We start from the raw sequence: 12,590 nt of genomic DNA, 5'->3' as shown, positions 1-12,590 counted from the left end.
ATAGGGTAATAAATTATTTAAATGTATATTGAATTAACCTTTATATGTATGTTATATTTAAGATAAAATAATTGCGTTAATTAACAAATCAAATAAAAAATTAAATGATATTTTGAAAATATCTAATTTACATATTATAAAATTTAACATGTGAATATGATAAAAAAATATTGGATGTATATTAAATGAATAATATATATATATATATTAAGTTGTTTAAAGTATAAATTTATTAAATATTGAATGTATTAAAAATGATATTACGACACATGATATGAAAATAAATTTAGTAGTAATATACATTTATAAATAAATGTTTCTAATACTTTTTTTTTATATTGAAATTGAAGTATATTGATAGATTAAGGTTTAAAAGTTTTATATAAGTATAAATTTGACTCTTTAATTTAAATTGATTTAAATTAATTTAAAGAAATACGTAACACAAAGTGTAACGACTCACCTAGCCATCACACAACAAACAACACCACGCAGAATAGAGCATGCATATATAAATATAAAATATATATACATAGGTCTAGCCTGGGGCTCAATATATCAATATACAAAATACAGCCAAAATACCTACACTAAGTAGTCAAAACAACAAAACATCAACTCCATCTGCCAGTTGCAAAGTTGCTACTATACTTCAACCTATCCATGCTCTGCTCCCATACACAGTATGAACATAGCAGTCCAATCCACATGAAAACAGACAAGGGTAAGCTAGTGAAAAGAATCAACATATATATATATATAGAAATTATAAATAGCTACAACTTATCAGTACATCATTAAATTCAACAAGGATGACACACCACACATAACAACATACATCTACATCTCAGCTTCACAACACACTACACATATATAGCTCATAAGAGTTCACAACATTCAGCAAAATCACATCAGACAGCTTATGCATCGTGTAACAGCCCAAGAACCCGCATGTAGATATTGTCCGCTTTGGCCGCAGCCCTCACAGATTTGTTTCTGGCAATGGCACGCATGCCACCCCAAAACGCGTCTACACAAGGAAGGTATCCACACCCATATATATGGCATGCTTCGTTCACCTTACTAGCCGATGTGGGACTTCATAATCCACCCCCCCTCGGGGAGTCCAGCGCCCTCGCTGGCACACCGGCCCGGGAACCGGCTCTGATACCAATGTAACAGCCCAAGAACCCGCATGTAGATATTGTCCGCTTTGGCCGCAGCCCTCACGGATTTGTTTCTGGCAATGGCACGCATGCCACCCCAAAACGCGTCTACACAAGGAAGGTGTCCACACCCATATATATGGCATGCTTCGTTCCCCTTCCTAACCGATGTGGGACTATATCCACCCCCCCTCAAGGGAGTCCAGCGCCCTCGCTGGCACACCGGCCCGGGAACCGGCTCTGATACCAAATGTAACAGCCCAGCAACCCGCATGTGGATATTGTCCGCTTTGGCCGCAGCCCTCACGGTTTTGCTTCTGGCAATGGCACGCATGCCACCCCAAAAGGCCTCCACCAAGGCAAGTCCTGCCTTCCCCATCAGAGTAGCGCAGCGACCCCACATGGCCAGATATTGTCCCCTTTGCCCTCAGGCCTCAGGGTTTTGTCCTAGGCAATGCCCTCATGGCATCCCTAAGGGCCTCCACCAAGGCAAGTCATGCCAACCCATCAGAGTAGCGTAGCGACCCCACATGGCCAGATATTGTCCCCTTTGCCCTCAGGCCTCAGGGTTTTGTCCTAGGCAATGCCCTCATGGCATCCCTAAGGGCCTCCACACAAGGAAGGTATCCACACCCATATATATGGCATGCTTCGTTCTCCTTCCTAACCGATGTGGGACTATATACACCCCCCCTCAAGAGAGTCCAGCGCCCTCGCTGGCACACCGGCCCGGGAACCGGCTCTGATACCAATGTAACAGCCCAAGAACCCGCATGTAGATATTGTCCGCTTTGGCCGCAGCCCTCACGGATTTGTTTCTGGCAATGGCACGCATGCCACCCCAAAACGCGTCTACACAAGGAAGGTATCCACACCCATATATATGGCATGCTTCGTTCACCTTACTAGCCGATGTGGGACTTCACAATCCACCCCCCCTCGGGGAGTCCAGCGCCCTCGCTGGCACACCGGCCCGGGAACCGGCTCTGATACCACTAAATGTGACACCCTTACTACCCCAACGCATATATTGTAATAAATCTTTCAATTACAGTAAAAGGGTTCACATGAGAAACTTCGAACAACCACATTAGCAGAATTATAACACATAACACATAAGAGTTTTTACAAATTGTTTTCAAAATAATATTACAGTACCAAATTCACTACGAATATTTTGCTCCTAATAAAAAAAATCCTTTGCCCCGATGTCACAATATCAGAGCATTTCCCAAAATAAAACTGTTGGCTTCCTATATGTCACTTGCAGCCGGATCTTCTCCACCTAAAATATCCACAATTTATACGGTGAGAAAAGAAGATATCTATATGCAAAGTACATCCAAACACACCATGTTAAAATCTCATCATATTTTCTTTATTTAATAAAATATTTACGAGCATGTATCATAATTTATCAATCCATCACAATCCATTTAGATTTTATGATTAACGCTATCATTTTTACCTTTCCTCATTCACATCAATATAACAATTATCTCAACATCTATAATTCATGCCAATTTCACAATCATTTCCACATACGTAATTCATACCAATCCAACAATTAACACTATGCCAAGACCTCGCCACATTTGACACAAGTGATACAGGTTAATTGCCTCACTCAACCCACACCAGACCAGGGGTCACGCCCTCCCTGTAGCATCACTTACCCAGGGGCCGTGCCGTCCCTCGCCATTTTGGTGTGAGGAAACACAATCACATTACAATCAATACAATCTCTTGCAATTAACCCTATGCCAGGGCTGTCATAAGCGACATAAGTGGTGGTGTTAACTATTTTTCTCATCCCACACCATGCTAGGGTCACGCCCTCCCTGTAGCACCACTTATACAGAACCGTGCCATCTCTAGTCATTAGTGTGAGACATCACAATCACATACAACATCTCAACTCATGATTCAAAGTTACATCAAGATTATCCATTAACAAGTAATATAATAATAACTTTCATTAATATAATAATCAATTAGAATAATTAGAATAAATTGTAAAACCCCTCATTATTCCAAAATCTAGCTCACCGCATTTTCCTTACAATATAGTGAAAAACAAGAAATCATATATATACAGATAATAACAAATATAAATTAACTCCAGTAAAGGTGGCAGTGCCTCCTAGTTAGGAATCAATTTATATCTTCAATAGAATAATTATTCCAAATTATAAATTATATATACAGATAATAATAAGGAAATATAAATTAATTCCAGTAAAGGTGGCAGTGCCTCCTAGTTAGGAATCCATTTATATTTTCATGGTATATTTAAATTCTCAAGTAAGTAGGAAACTTAAAAGAACTAACGGGAAATAAGAAGTCTCGGCCTTCCATTCAGATAAATTAAACGCGATCCTAAGAAATTCTACCCAATACCCTCATATACTCTACATATAAATAATCCCCTTATCCCCCGTACCTGGATGAATAGAAACTTGAGCAGAACCTCCTCCTCTTTTTCTTAAACCGGGATCAAACTAGAGCAGAACCTCCTCTCTTTTTCTTAAACCGGGATCAAACTAGAGCAGAACAACACATCAATATAACAGATATCCACATCAATATAACTAGAGCGGACAATATCTACATGCGGGTTCTTGGGCTGTTACACATCGTCACGCATTTCAACTTAGAGATCTCCTACAGCTCAACCTTACAGCCTACAACAGCTCAGCCTTACGGCCTATAACATTTTATATTCACAACACAGCTCAAAATCAACATTCAGCACAGCACATCATAATTACATAAATCAGTATAAGCATCCCACAGCACAGCTCAACTTTACATCAATATAGCTTAAACATCATACGACATTAACAACTTGAACAACATACAACTCAACTCGGTTCAACAACATTAATCAGCATTAGTCAACATTAATCAGCATAAATCAACATATTTATGAAAGAACACATCCAAAACAACCTTCAACTTATCCAAATCACTCATTGTGAAATGACAACCTTTACTTAACATAGAATATCGGGAGTTATTATACTCCTATCATGCTCATCCTTATCTCATATGAAAGATAAGAATATTTCCTACAACTCTTATGAAGACATAAAGTCCTAATTCCATCATCTACTTTGTCAAAAACTTACAAAAACTGCAATGGCTATGAATAATACTAACAACTTGACCCCTGTTCACTAAAACAACAATATTTGGAGTTCTAGACCTCCTTTTTGGGTAATTCCAACGCCATTGGAAAACTAAGATCCAAGGCTACAACTTTCTGAAGACTACAAAGTCAAATTCTGAAAGCACAAAAGCGCTCAGCACCTCCAAAGCACTTGGCGCTTTACCTCCAAGAATCCCCAAAGAGCTCAGCCCTTCAAAATGGCTCAGCCATTTCAAAAGCGCTCAACCCTTTAAAATGGCTCAGCCCTTTGGTTCCAGAAACCCTCCCCTGTCACGCAGCCCCTAAAGGACTCAGCCCTTCAAAACAGCTCAGCCTTTTACGACAGAAACACAGTCCCTTCACCATTTTTGAACAACAACCTGCAAACAGAGAATTCCCAACACATGCAACCATCTCCAAACACTTCCCACTGTAACAGACAGCTAAGAGCAGCTCGAAACATCAACATGCAACTATAGGATCACCACAAATCATCAAAACACAATATGCAAACCTACTAGCTTCCCTTACCTCAGAGGAGAATAATTTCCGAGCTTCCGGGAAATGGAGGAGAAGAAGAAGAGGAAGAAAATCAACCACTCGACTAGCTCCGCACAGCTCACGCTTGAGGAATGGAGAAGGATTGAGGAACTTCCTTCGTGCTCACTGCTTCTGCTAGAGAGAAAGGAATTTTGAGAGGATAAGGAAAAAGAGAGAATGCAAGTGAGGGAGATGAGAAAAGAGAGGAAAGAGCTGCGGGGTCTCACACAAAGAGTATAATAATAAAATTAAAATTTGTATTAATATTTTAATAAAAAATTAATATAAGAAATTATCTTAATAAAATTTTAAAACATACATATAATTAGTAATTGATAATTATAAATTACATTTAATTATTATAATTGATAGTTATAAATTACATTTAATTATTATAATTGATAATCTAAGAGATGATTATAAAATATATTTAATTAATAGTTATAAATTATTAAATATATTTAATAAATGAATATCCAATTACGTTAATAATTTAACAATTTAATTAAAAATTAGTCTAATTGTGATTAAGAAAATGTGATCAACATTCTTTATTTTCCATTTTTATAACTTGGTTTATTTATTCATCACTGTTTCTTTGCGATATATACTCTCTATTTCACTGTTTCATTGCGTTATATCTTATAACATCTCGTTTTCGTTTGGTATATTTGTTCTGTCCCGAAGAAAGAAGTGATTTTTCGTCATTATGCTTGACTGTTGAATGATTAGTATTAGCCTTATGTTTTTTTAGTAATTTTGATTGGCTTTGTTTGTTTTAGATTATTTTTAGTTTGATTTGTTCTGTTATACATTCTAGGCTGCTAAAGAGATTGAATTTATCTCTCTGTTTTTGGTTGTTTCTTGTAATTGTTTATGGGTTGAAGGACTCATTATATTTCATTTTAATATATTTTATTTTACCTAGAAAAAAATCTTATTTTTTTTTATAAAATATAATATAGATATTTTATTAATAATTTTGATATTTTTATTTTTATAAATGAAAGTTGATTAACGTTTATTTTATTATTAAATTTATTATATTTTATGATAATTAAATATGTTGGTTTTGGTAACTATTGATAATTGTATTTATATGAATATATTGTGAGATTTTATAATTAAAGATTATATTAATTAGGCTTAATTGCGTTTTTGATCCCTTAAATATTGCAATTGTGTAATTTTGATCTCCAAAGTTTTAATTGAGTAATTTTAGTCTCTAAAGGATTGCAATTGTGCAAGGTCCTTCAATTTTTAATTGAACAATTTTAGTCCCTCAAATATTATAATTGTGCGATTTTAGTCTCTCTCATTAAAATTTTAATAATTTTAATATATATATATATATACAACGTTTCAAAATTATACAATTATTTGTCTATTCCAATTAATGCATATTATAATTTTCTTCAATGTATCAAATGATATATATTTATCTTTAATAAATAAATAAAATTTATATATTATTATTTTTATAATATTACTGATAAATTAATATCAATAATATTATTAGTGTATTTATAGATAAACTAATAATTTGATAAATATAATTTATTATATATTAATATACTTTTACAAAAATATAAGTATATTAATTAGAAATATACATATCTTTTCTTATATATTTATATTTTTGTAAAAATATATTAATATATACTAAGTCATATTTATCAAATTATTAGTTTATTTATAAATATACTAAAAATATAATTGATATTAATTTATCAATATTATTAAAATACTAATAATGTATAAATTTTATTTATTTAGTAATAATAAATATATATCATTTGATATATTAACAAAAATTATAATATACATTAACTTAAATAAACAAACAATTGTATAATTTTAAAATATTATATATATATATATATATATTCTAAAATTATTAAATTTTTAATAAAAAAAAAAAGACTAGAATCTCACAATTATAATAGTTGAGGGACTAAAACTGTTCAATTAAAAATTAAGGGACTAAAATCACACAATTACAATCTTTTAAAGACTAAAATTACTCAATTAAAACCTTGAGGATCAAAATTACACAATTACAATACTTGAGGGATCAAAAATGTAATTAAGCCTATTAATTAATTATTCATTAAATAAGGGAAGGAATTTTTGGGATAACTATAGTTGATGTTTTTAACTAAAGGGTTAAAAGGAAGTTAAATTTTTTTCTTTTAAAAAAAGGAAGCTGATCAATTTTTACATTCTCACTTTTCACGTATGTGTTTACGCTTCAAAGCTCGAAGATCTTGAAGGAAGAGAAAACCACCTCGGAGTCAATCATCCATCTTCTTATGCTCATCAAGATAAGGGAAGTGAAAAATCTCGGTTTAGATGCAAAAATGTATGTTGGGTAATGAGATTGACCCCTAATTCTGTTTCTGTTGTGTTTCTATGTGCGAGGGGTTTACCCCAAATGTGTTTTTTTCTTCTCTATTTCTTCTTGAATGTTCTAATTGATGTAATTAATATATATGTATGAATAGTGTTTGTGTTTGATTTGTAATTACAAATTTTGGTGTTTCTATGGTTTTTTAAGGGAAACCCTAAGTGAATAAATTGATAGTTGTATCAAAAGATTATTTAAATACGTAATTATATGAGTAAATTATATTGTTTTTAATGTTTATTGCATGATTTAGAACACTTACATCGATTATATGAATAGATTGATGATCAGAATGCTAAAATGAAAATCGTTGATTTTAGAGTTTTTGATCGTAGAAACCACGCTGAGCACTAGAAATCCATTTCTGGCATTGAGTGTCAAGGTGGCAGAGAGTAAGAAGGGTTGTTTGTGACCCTCAGGTTGAGCATGAGCCTCACATTGAGCGTGAGTTTCACGTTGAGCATGGCTCAACCAAAGAGTCAAGGTTACTCTCTAGAAGCCTTGCGTTGAGCGCCCAGTCCAACGTTGAGTGCCAATTGCCTTGTTGTGCTTCCTTCCTTCTTTGTTGATGAATCTTATTGATGTAATGTGAATCTTATGTTAGTCCTCTCTTGTGGTCTATGATTATTGGTGTGATGTGAATTATTATGTTATTCAAATGTTAACTTTTAATGAATACATTTGATGATTATATCATATAAGATAAATTGATACGGTTGAAACGACATGATGAGGTTATATGATAATGAGACACGATAATGTCATATGATAATTCATAAAGTCTTGATTTACATGCATCATTTGCATAAATATTTTTGAGGATACAATATAGAATACATCGTTAGGGAAGACCCCTTTGTGTGAAAGCTCGGGGATCAGTCCTTGGAATAGCTTGGTTTGCAAGTCCTAGTCTAACCCATTATGTGCATGGGATGTATCTTGCATGGCTTAGCTATCCTGACCAGACCCTAATAGTATGTCCTTCAAGTGAGAGTACGTAGAGGGTATGACCTGACATGTACTCCTAGGCTACTCTATGTGTGTTGCTAGAAGCAATGCACCATGTTATGTCTTTCTAGCACCACATGCATGATAATATGTAGTTCGTGTTCATTACATGTGCATTTTAATATTTTATGTTAAGTAATTTTTATGTCATGGATGAATGAAGTGTGATATTTCTATTAATTGTCTATATTATGTGTATATACATGTTTTGTTTGTGTTTGGATATTCGATGTGCATGAGGCAAAGTGAGATGTTTTTTATAATAGTTTAGACATATTGGAATGAGAGGGATCCATAGATTGTACAAGTATGAAATTTGTATAGCTGAGGATGACTTAAAGAAATTAATTTGTATTACCTATAACAACAAGATGCATATACTTTTCAATAGCTTATTCCACAAGAATTCTATAGTTAAGCATGTTTGACTTGGAGTAATTTAGGGATGAGTGACCTCCTGGGAAGCTTCGCAAAAGGCGTGCGAATGAAGACAAAACACGCTGAAAAGTCTTGTGTTGGTTTGTGAGGTTAGTTGTTGATCCTAAAAACGGACAAACATCTCAAAAAGGGCTATCCACAGAGAGTTCTGACTAGTGTCATCGTGTGAAGTGTCATGAAGTGGATCTGCTGAGAGGTCAAATTGGGGGGAATAAGGATGATTTTATTTTATGTTGTGATTAATGGTTATTATTTTATACATTTTAATAGATTTAATTATTAAAAGAATAAAGGGGTTTAGAAAAGTAAGGTATTATTATATTATATATTAGAAGGAAGGGAGAAGGGGCTATTATTACTCTATTATTCATTTCACTTTTCTTGACTGACGCTCAAATGCTCTAAAGAGGAAGCATCAGGAGAAAAAAGAGGAGGAATCACCAAAGAAGAGCCAAAAGCATAGATCAAATACATTTACATCACTCTATGTAACAGGGGAGTGAGAACACTCATTCTGAAAATTGGGTATATGCATGAAGAGTAAAGGGATTGACCCCAATCCCATAATTTTTTGTTTGCTGAAATTTGATGTGCATTGATGTGATTTAATGAGTAGATTCCAAATATGTGATTTAATTGACGATCAGATATTTCTAGATAATTAATTGAGTGCTCTGTAGGAGGGGGTTGAAACCTAAAGGAAGAAGAATTTGATGAATAAGAGGAAAAAGATTTTAGATTTTTAATTAAGAGGTTTTTAATAAAAGACGAAATTGATTCTAGAAGAGAAAAGGGTTTCTAATTGAAAATAACTTATTTGAAAGATATATATATAAATAAAGAGATAGATAGATACAAACTCTATTTGCGTGTAGGAATTAGAAAGGTGAACTTTTTTTAAGAAAAAAAAATAGAAAATCGTATAATGAAGCAAATGAAAAAAAAAACATAGAAAAGTGCATTGGATTTCTTAGTTTACTATTTCAATATTAATCTTATTGTAATTACCAATGGTGATTACATTGAATTTCGATTCAACTTTATAAGAAAGAAAGGTTATATACAATAAAATATAAAAGTGTGTACATATAAATTTATCTGATATATATTTATTAATTTTGATCTTACTTATATATAATTTTAATATTAATTTTAAATAAGATTCAATAATATGTATTATATGTTATATAATCTTTATTATGTATTGCATGTTACAACATACTAATATATATAGATACTCTATAATGTAAGTAAAAATAATTTTTAATGAAAATCATTTTGTCACTATAGGATACATATTGACATTTTTTTTATAATGACAATATATAAAATTTGTAACATAATGCATATTACAGAGATAATAATAAGATATGTATTACATGTTTAACAATATACTATTTATAGTGTAAGTAAAAATAATTTTTAGGGAAAAATATTGTGTCATTAAGGGATTTGTATTATTACTTGACAATTTTTTTAATTTTTTTTAGTGACGATATATAAAATCTATAGCATGACATATATTACAAAAATACTTATAATAATAAAGTTTAAATATGTTTTTAGTCTTTTAAATTTAAGATAATTTTTTTTATTTTTCAAATTTAAAAATGATTTTTTTTAATTTCTGTAATTTCAAAAAAAAATCTTATTTTAGTAAAAACATTACATTGAATTTATAATTGTTTCAATTTATCACTTTCAGATATATTATTGGTAACCTGAAATATTAAAACAAAATTTTTAAAAATTACAAGAGCTAAAAATAATAATTTTAAATTTAAAAGATAAAAATAAATTTATCCTAAATTTAAGAATTTAGGATTTAGGATTTAAATCTAATAACAACTATGAGATCATAAAATTCCAGCAAAGTTAAAAGGTTACAGAACCAGGAATGGAATAGATAGTAAATTTTCATAGTGACTACAATACATTTTAAAAAATAGTAAATTTTATTGTTGATTAAATAATTTTTAGTCCATGTAAATATATATAATAAAAAAATCTTCCTTTTAGTTTCTTTTTATGAAAATGTATTATGTATGATATTATCATTAAATAATAAAGCTATTTATTTTTGTCTCATTAAAAGAAATAGAGAATACAAAAGACACATCTTCATATACAAGGAATTAAAGGGAAAAAAATTAAGACCAAGAACAAGTATTAAATTATTTACAAGAAATACATGTGGTGATGAAGTGTAATTGTGTGATAATAGGGTTAGTGGCACTGTGGGGGCAAGTTTGACAAAGTCATTAGAACAGGTGATGAATGAAAATTTGGTACACAATTTAAATGCAATTGAAGGCTAGCTAGGCACATAGAGGGTAGCCGGTGAAAAAGGGGTTTTTGGGGTCATTTTCTATTCATTGAATAAAAGCACTTCACTATTTGGGATTTTTGGGGGCCACTTTCAATGTTTTTGCAACTTTAGCAGTGCCCTTGTTGTTGATTCGTTGGACCAATTAAAGGATGGCTCAATGTTGACTACAAAGACATGGTCTAGGTGGCTTGGACGTTACTTAGGAAGGTGATAGGCCTGAGATTTGTAGAGAGAAGTTTTGCGAGGCTTTAATAAGTATTTATATGAATTAAGGTATATACACAAACAAACTTAATGCACCAAAAATATATAATAAAGATGAATTTAAAGAATTTTTTAATGTGAAAAATTTTACATCTAGCCTTCTCCTTAGTTTTAGTTTTTTTTATATTATATTATTTACACAAAATATCTTTTAATTTTACCGATGACATTAAGATAACTCTTAAGAAAATCTCTCATTTCAATGTCTTTTTTATATATCTTAAATTTTGATAATTTGAATTATGTTGGTGAACTTATTTAAGGAAAAATAAAAAAAAAGGTAAAATGTGTTTTAAGTTCATCAATTTTGAGTCAATTAATTGTAGTTTATATACTTCAAAATGAAGATTTGAGTCCCCATATTTTCGATAATTAGAGAATTTTGTCCCTATTTATAGAAATTAGGATACTAAAGTCAGGAGAAAATTCACCGGTCGTAGAAAGAAAAAAATGAGGATCAAAATTCTCCTTTTCAAAATGCACAATTTCACCACGAGGTACCTTGCAAATGACAGTCATAGTCAATATTGCTTTCCAATGAATCAAATATATTCACATCAAAATATTCTGGCCACTTGTACTTTCATGTGTCTCAACAATCTCTATAGCTTTTGCAGCAATACAAGATCTATCCAACTTTATGCAAGTAACTGTGAGCAACAATAAGCATATTTTACGTTAAAGCCTTGATTTTAAATTTTTATCTTGCAATGTTTATATGAAGAAGCCAACTATGCCACAAAAAGGGTTTCTGCACAAGCATGAAATAAACGGCAGGAGGGAGGGCAGGTCAGACCAATTGATAAGGTACTGCTATCATCTGATAAATATCTAAAACTATTCTAGAATAGGCAACGGATTGATTATCTTTTGGGTCCATTCATTCCTAATAATTGGTACTATATAACCAGTACAATGAGTCAATATGTGGCTTTCCACAAAATGCTGTAACAAAAAAGAATATAAAGTGTAGTAACAGAGGAATATAATAACAAAATGCAATAAAACAAAGAAATGCAGAAATTATATAGCTATTATCCGATTTGATACTCCTCATGATACTAGACATATAGTCTTGCAATTTCATGGGCCGCTTAGTTTCTCTTTTGGGTCTGGCCTCATAGGTTGTGTTGCTAACATCTACACTCGCGGAGGCATGACATAAGTTGGCAAGCATTATTATAATATATTAATTTAATCATATTAATTTGATATAATACTGAACTCGATGTTTATTAAACCTACTGACTGTAATTCTAGAAAGGAAGGCCTTTTCAACTGTATACT

General features: G+C 31.7%; 1 protein-coding gene across 2 annotated transcripts in view; it reads right to left on the bottom strand.

Annotated features, from left to right (window-relative positions):
• The window catches only part of LOC114915644 (uncharacterized), a 101,654-nt gene that overhangs the window by 8,350 nt on the left and 80,714 nt on the right, over window positions 1–12,590 (bottom strand). The window lies entirely within an intron of this gene.

This window comes from Cajanus cajan, chromosome 1 (assembly GCF_000230855.2).
Source record: "Cajanus cajan strain Asha chromosome 1, NIPB_CcT2T_4, whole genome shotgun sequence".
Taxonomy (NCBI): Eukaryota; Viridiplantae; Streptophyta; class Magnoliopsida; order Fabales; family Fabaceae; genus Cajanus; species Cajanus cajan.
The sequence above is the reverse complement of the archived record's forward strand: the minus strand, read 5'-3'. Positions and strand labels throughout refer to the sequence as shown.